This window comes from Mus pahari, chromosome 14 (assembly GCF_900095145.1).
Source record: "Mus pahari chromosome 14, PAHARI_EIJ_v1.1, whole genome shotgun sequence".
Classification (NCBI taxonomy): domain Eukaryota; kingdom Metazoa; phylum Chordata; class Mammalia; order Rodentia; family Muridae; genus Mus; species Mus pahari.
In genome coordinates this window covers 17,074,973-17,081,114 of record NC_034603.1, presented here as the reverse complement: position 1 = coordinate 17,081,114, position 6,142 = coordinate 17,074,973, and positions in this window count along the sequence as shown.

The following is a 6,142-nucleotide window of genomic DNA, read 5'->3' as shown; positions in this document are numbered from 1 at the left end:
AGCTGCCCTAAAAGAACAAAGGCTCTTTACTAGGGAACAAGTTTTGGGGAAGTGTTAGAATTTAGGGCTCTACAGCACAAGTCCTGCAGTTTCAGGCCTTAGGAGGGAGGAAAAGGGGGATACGAATCATCACATGTGGAAGGAGGCAAGCATGGGTGTCGTCCCTGGCCTCTGAACGGCCCAGGGACCCCAGAAGCGGCTCTTCCGCGGTGCCCAGCGGTGTCTGTGGTGCCCAAGAGTCCGAGCCCGACTCTGGCGGGTCCGAGGGGACCCCAGGCGAGCGTTGGTCTGTGAGCGCCGGGGGCTGGGAAAAGGCGCAGGTCCGAGGCAGTCAAACTCCCCGCGACCGCCTCGATACCAACAATGGGAGTTCTCTGTGCCTCGCTGAAGTCAACAGTACACCAAGCATGCTCTGGAAAGTGCGATCTGGAAAATCTCACTAGATTTTGCTGTTCTTCTCTAAGACGAGGAAAGAGGTGCTATCTCCTCATGGCTGGAGAGAGGTCCCCACGGGGGCGGGGGGAAGAGGGGTCACTCTGAAGAGGTGTTTGAGTAAAGGGGCTAGCAAGGACGTCCCAGGAAATGATTGTGACACCATGTCCTTACAAATTAAGAGTTAGAAATTAATGAGAGGTCAGACCTTACAGGCTGGCTCCGGGTCTGTGCACTTTCTGGCGCTTCTGTCCTTTAAGGAGACAGCCCAGCAGAAAGCAGGCTCCCCGCCTCTGCCATTCCACGATTCTGCGGAAGATGGGTTTACCTCTATCTAGGTCATGGTGGTTGCTCTCTAACTCCAAGTTGGCTAGGTCTGCCATTACCACCGTTGCTAAGTGGGCCATCCGCTCCCACGGGGAGTCACCAGCAAGGGTAAATGGGGAAAGGTGTTCCAATTTCAAAGCATCAGTACCCCGCAGGTCTTGCTGACTGTTGGCAGGAAGTGTGTGATGGTAAGGGGTGACGATGTCTGGCGACAGGGACGTGGGGACCTGACTTCAGGACAGACTGCGGGCTGCACTCTCCGCCTCTGCAGGCATCATTCCTGTGTTATAAGAACTATAGTTCTCCTTCTCCCATCTCCGTAACTTACTTACATTAAAAAAAAAAAAAAAAAACCAAGACAAAAAAACCGCTTATAGCTAAATTGCCTTGAATATCGGAAGACTGCTTTCCTGTGTGTGTGTGAGTGTGCGCGTGTGTGGTGTCTGCGCACTCGCCCTGGATTCCTATCGCTCTCACTCTCGGAATCTGGAGCTCAGTGCTGCCACCCCGTGTCCGCTTCGGTTCCCAGTTTACTCCTCTGTAAATGAAGCCCAAAAGATCTCTCTTTGAACTTGGAGCTTGATCAGCAACCAAGTCCCAGGAATTCCCTCAGCATGCGGGTTACGGACACGTGAAGTCTTGATCTCGGTCCACGCAAAAACTTCATTTGAAAGAAAGAAAGAAAGAAAAAAGAAAGAAAGAAAGAAAGAAAGAGAGTGGGAAGGAGGGAGGGAGGGAGGGAGAGAGAGAGAGAGAGAGAGAGAGAGAGAGAGAGAGAGAGAGAGAGAGAGAGAGAGATCTATGGTGGAGTCACTGTCGTAGGTGGAGGACCTCTGTGTGGGAACACAGAAGAACGGAGATAAACATAGTCTCGAGGTTCCTCAGGGTCTGATAGGTAAGTCTAGAAGATAGATATGGGCAGAGAACACCTTGGGGTGGACAGGTGCTAGGGGTTAGGGATTTTGTGAGCAGAAATCCAGAACAGTGATGTATATGAGGAAGGAAGGATTGTGTAGACTAATGTATTATAAAGTGTCCCCAGACACTAAAGCCCGTCACCTAGGAACTGTTAGAGATTCGAGCTCTTGGGTCCTATAACCAACCATGTTACTGTGAGGCTCGGAACGACTCTCACGCTGCATATCGGATTCCCTAAAAAATGTATCATCCATTCTTTAGACTTGCTTCATTCCTCTTAGCAGCACCTCTTGAAGACACAAGTCTGGCTTCTTGGCCTGGTGTCAGAGACCCGGAAAGGGACCTGTTGCCACTCTTCTATCTTCTTCCAATCTGGGCTGCGTCTGGTTTCATCCCTCCCTGTATGGGGGCATCTGCTCTGATTGTCTCCATGCTGGGCTACAAGGCCTGTGTGCACACACCCGTTCTCATCCTTGTCACACAAGTCTGGTAGTACCTATGTACTCTCGTATGCATGCTAGGCAGAGGTGTAAGAGAGACTGAACATCTGGACATGGACATGTGTGAATTAAGCATGTATAACTTGGAGAAGAAATTGAACCTCCAGGGGACATTTAGTTGAAGCAAGACAAGAATGTGCAGCTGGCTGGGCAGGACTTGAATCTTGATCGGGGACAGAGCTTGGGTATTTTTGCCTCCTGTGAAGGCTGTCACAGATCCCTGGGACACTTTCTCTACTACTTCTAAGTGCTTGGAATTATTGGTCTTGCCGCTGTGTAAGTGAATTAATGTGCTATTTCAGAGGCATATGTATTACTTATCACATCTTTATCATCACTTGTGTGTGTGTGGTGCTGGGGGTCAAACCTAGGCAACAATTTTAATTTTAATTTAATTTTATTTATTTTATTTTTTGGTTTTTCAAGACAAGGTTTCTATGTATAGCCCTGGAACTTACTTGGTAGACCAGGCTGGCCTCGAACTCCCTGCCTGCCTCTGCTTCCCAAGTGCTGGGATTAAAGGAGTGAACCACCACTGCGCAGCTATTTAATTTAATTAATTAATTTATATATATATATATATATATATATATATTTATTTTTGGTCAACAATTTTTTTTTAATTAAAATAACTTCAGAGCAAGTTGGGCAACTTGGGGAACTCGGGGTTCCTTTGCCATTTTGGATGATTCATTTTATATTTTGTATATTAAACTATTCTGAGGCGGTCTGTGAGAAAGCTCAGAGGGTAAAGCACTCATCAGGCAATAAACGGACACTCCAAGAAGTGTTCTACTGGGCGCGAAAACATTCCAAAAACCCAAACAAAAATCTTGGCCTTTGGAGCTCAGTGCTGCCATCTGTGTCCACTTCAGTTCCCAGTTCTCATTAGTAAATTAAGTACAAAATCTCTCCCCCCACCTCTTTTTTGACTTCCTTTTCTCCCCTTCCTCCCTCTCCCTCTCCCTCTCCCTCTCCCTCTCCCTCTCCCTCTCCCTCTCCCTCTCCCTCTCCCTCTCCCTCTCCCTCTCCCTCTCCCTCCTCCCCCTCATCAAAAGAAAACGAGCAAAAGTGGGTTCTATTCCCTTTGCTGTTTGGGAGGTACCTGGGGATCAAACTCAAGTAGTCAGGCTTGAGGCAAGCACGTTATCCACGGAGCCCTGTCGCCAGCCTTCATTTGATTTTTAGTTTAGTATTTTTTCATATGAGTAGGACACTATATTGATTTTTAAAAAAAAATTATTTATTTTTATACATAAGTACACTGTAGCTGTCTTCAGATGTGCCAGAAGAGGGTGTCAGATCTTATTACGGGTGGTTGTGAGCCACCATGTGGTTGCTGGGATTTGAACTCAGGACCTCCGGAAGAGCAGTCAGTGCTCTTATCTGCTGAGCCACTCGCCAGCCTCCCCCCCATTATATTGATTTTTATTTCAAAATATATGGGTATGTACATTAAGTTATCCTTGGACCTCCCCCTCAGGGCGGTAATGGTATTCTGAAATCTCGGTATTAAGGAGATTCATTCTGATTGGCCCTGACACATGCTCTCCACAGGTGAAACCAGGACCCTGAGGTAGGAGAAGAGCCAGTCAGGTGAAAGCCACAAGAGATGGTGGTATCCGGCTTGGATCTGGCAAATGGGTAGAAGAAAATGTTGATATTCTGCCTGGACTCCACCCCCACGGTCACCTGGCAGCGGCCAGGAAGGGGCTGCTTGGCCCCTCCTGCCTCTCCTACTCTCTTGCCTCTCTTCTCTCTCGAACTCTTGCTTCCCGCCTGGACACGGACATGGCCGGCTTCTATTTCTCTACTCTCTCCTTCTCTCTGCCCTTCTCTTCCTCTGCTACCCTCTTAACTCCCCTCCCCATGCCCTAAATAAACTCTATTCCATGCTATATTCCATGTGGCTGGTCTCTCGGGGGGGGGTGTGCCCATGCCAAGGCACCCTCATCACCCACACCGCTGTAGAGCATATTCTTATAGCTCTTTCTCTTTTTATGACCACAACAGAAAATGCAAGTGTAGTTCTGGGTAGGGAATGTGCTCTCATGGTGGAGCTGGGGTGATGGTAATGGAGAAAGCGAAGTTTTTCGGTACAGCAGGAGCTTGGGTGCCCAGCTAGGAAATCTGATAACCTGACTGGCTAGTGGACTGGCACAGGAACACCAAGGGTTCCTGCCCCACCCCCGACTATCGGCTCAGCCAGGGATGTTCCATCAGGCTCTTGGGAGAGTGGAGACAAGATTAGGTCCTTATCAGTAGGACATATGCAATCTGGAAGGAGCTTCAAGTTTTTGTTTTTTTTTTAAATTAATTTATTTTTTATTTTTTCGAGACAGGGTTTCTCTGTATAGCCTTGACTGTCCTGGAAATCACTTTGTAGACCAGGCTGGCCTCGAATTCAAAAATCCGCCTGCCTCTGCCTCCCGAGTGCTGGGATTAAAGGCATGCACCACCACGCCCAGCAGAGTTTCAAGTTTTTATTGATTACCCCATAGCAACAGCCAGCATCCACCCCAGGGAGGCCCTGTTCTAAATCTTTCTCTGTGGTTGTTCACACAACAGCCCTCTGAAGTAGAAATGTTATTTTATACACAAAGGAAAAAAAAAAAAAAAAAAAAGGACAGGTTGAAATCAAGTAAGCAGCCCGAATCCAGGTACTTAGTAAGAGACGGGGATTCGAACCAAGGCATAGTGGCTCTAGGCATCCTATTCTGACTAAACCAGATCTTCTTCAGAATCTGCTACTTCATCTGTAGCCGAGGATGGCCTTACCTGACAGCAATGGGAGGGGAGCCCTTGGTCCTGGGGAGGTTTGATGCCCCGGCATAGGAGGATGCTGGAGCGGTGGAGTGGCAGGAGAGTGTAGGTGGGTGGGGGGGTTCACCCTCATACAGGCAAAGGGGAGGAGAGAGGGCAGATGTGGCATGGGGAGGTGGTGGAGGGGTAACTGGGAAGTGAGATATCATTTGAGATGTAAACGAATGGAATGATTAATAAAAAAAAAAAATTGCTACTTGTGATCCCTTTTGCCCGAGAATCTTTTAGGCAACCTGGGATAGGAAAATATATTAATTATATTTGTTACTTTTCTGTTGCTGTGACAAAATGCCTTTAGCCAAAAGCAGCTTAAGGAAAAGAGGTTTGCTATGGCCTACGGTTCCAGGGGCGTAGAGTCCATATGTTGACGGGAGACAGGGGCTGCCGGCAGAACTGTATGTGTGTGTGTGTGTGTGTGTGTGTGTGTGTGTGTGTGTGTGTGTATAAACCGGCTGGTCACGTGTTCATTTGCCAAGGGGGTGGGGATCGAGAGAGTGAGAGTGAGACTGAAAGCAAGAAGTCCTGTCAGGCCAGCAACTCTCAGAACCAGTAGCTCCCAGTGACGCACTTCATCCAGCAAGGCTGAACTGCCTATAAGTTCCATTACCTCCCCAAACAGCACCAACTGGGGAACACGCGTTCAAATACAAGAGCCTATGGAAGACATATGGACAATAGGTATATAAAATAGAGATAAGGATAAAACATTTACTGATAACAGATCACAAAGAGATGGCTCAGCTGTAAGGTACCAAGCTTGATGAGCTGTGCTTGATGCCCAGGACCTATATGGCAGAAAGAAACAATGGATTCCTTCAAGTTGTCTCCAGCATCCACATATATGCTGGGACATGTGCATATGTGGATGACTGTAAGAACAGTTAATGAACGATCTATATCTATTTAGTTGTGGGGTCTCTCTACTACATATCCCTGGCTTGCCTGGAACTCTCTGAGATCCATCTGCCTGTGCTTTCTCACTGCTGGGATTAAAAGTGTGTGTCACCGCCCAGCAGAATGTGTGCAGACTTTAAAAAAAAAAAAAACGAAGCCGGGCGTGGTGGCGCACGCCTTTAATCCCAGCACTCGGGAGGCAGAGGCAGGCGGATTTCTGAGTTCGAGGCGAGCCTGGTCTACAAAGT